Source organism: Cricetulus griseus, chromosome 4, assembly GCF_003668045.3.
Source record: "Cricetulus griseus strain 17A/GY chromosome 4, alternate assembly CriGri-PICRH-1.0, whole genome shotgun sequence".
In the NCBI taxonomy this organism is placed as follows: domain Eukaryota; kingdom Metazoa; phylum Chordata; class Mammalia; order Rodentia; family Cricetidae; genus Cricetulus; species Cricetulus griseus.
This window is the reverse complement of record NC_048597.1, coordinates 108130135-108131624: the sequence shown is the minus strand read 5'-3', so window position 1 is coordinate 108131624 and position 1490 is coordinate 108130135.

The window sequence follows — 1490 nt, the reverse complement described above, 5'->3', positions numbered from 1 at the left end:
TGGCAACTTTAAGTTTTGAATGTTGAGTATGAATGAAAATATTGGACAAACTCCAGCCTCTTGGAAATAATGCATTTCCTTACATGCAGCCTGCCAAGACCTTTGTTAAAAAGTATTTCTTAAAATCTCTTCAAAGCCTTGGCATTTCCCACAAGAGTCGGGTCATTACCATTTGTGGCTGTGTGATTTATGCTCTTCTTAGTCAGGTGACCTGTGTTTGCTTTTCCGTGCAGAGTCCTCGGCAGGGCAGGGAGGAGACTATATATCAATTTTTATTCTATGGGGATGCTTGTTTGTGTGTGTCTGGATGTGTGCACATACACATACGTGGAGGCCAGAGGTCAACACGGGAGGTCTTCCTCAATTAATCACCAAACTGTTTTGAGACAGGGTCTCTCATTGAGCCTGGAGCCCACGGATTGCCTATACTGAGTGGCCAGTGAGTTCCTGTGATCCACATGGCTCCACTCCTGTAGCCCCATAGTTACTGATGCATGCTGCTGTGCCCAGATTTTTACACCGGTGTTCAGGGTCCAAACTCAGGTCCCCATCATTGTGCAGCTAGCACTTTATTAGCTGAGCCATCTCCCCTAGTACCAAGCACTCCCTTTTTTAAGATTTGTTTTATTTTTAATTATGTATATAGGAGTAATATGTGCACCTGAGTGCAGTACCTACATACATGGGCCAGAAGAAGACATTGGATTGCCTGGAACTGGAATTAAGGGGAACCGGCAGGACCCAAGTCCTCTGCAAGAACATTAAGTGCTCTTAGCTGCTCTTCTCAGGCCCGAGCATTCCCTTTGAAAACAGTAGCATTGAGTCTCTCCACCCTCTGAAGTTCTCATATCTAAATATTTTATCACCTCTCAGACAATGAAATAAAAATATTTTTGTTTGTAAACATCAAAGACTGTTCTTAAATGTATACCACTCATGGTCTGTAAATTTTAAAAAATAACGTTGGTTCAGAATTAATCATCTTGTTAATATGACTCGTAATATCACATTATAAAAGAAGGAAAAATTGTTCAGTGGTTAAGAGCACTTGTTACTCTTGCAGAGGACCCAGGTTTCAGTTCTCAGCATCCACTTTTGGTGGTTCACAACTGCTTGAAACTCTAGTTCCAGGGGATCTGATGCCCTCTTCTGGCTTCCTTGAGCCAGAATAAAATAAAAATAAAAACAAATAAAATAAAATAAAAATAAAAACAAATTAAAACGACATTATATATAATAAAGATTTGATCTGAGGGCTGAAAAGATGGCTCAGCAGTTATGAGCAAGTAACCCTCTTGTAGAGGACCTGGGTTCAATTCTAGAACCCACATAGTGGCTCACAGCCTCCATAATTCCAGTTGCAGGCTATCTGGTGCCCTCTTCTGACCTTTGAGGATACTGCATTCATGAGGTGTAAGCACGTGCGTGTGTATACACACACACAGAGACAGACAGACAGAGACAGAGACACACACACACAGAGAGAGAAG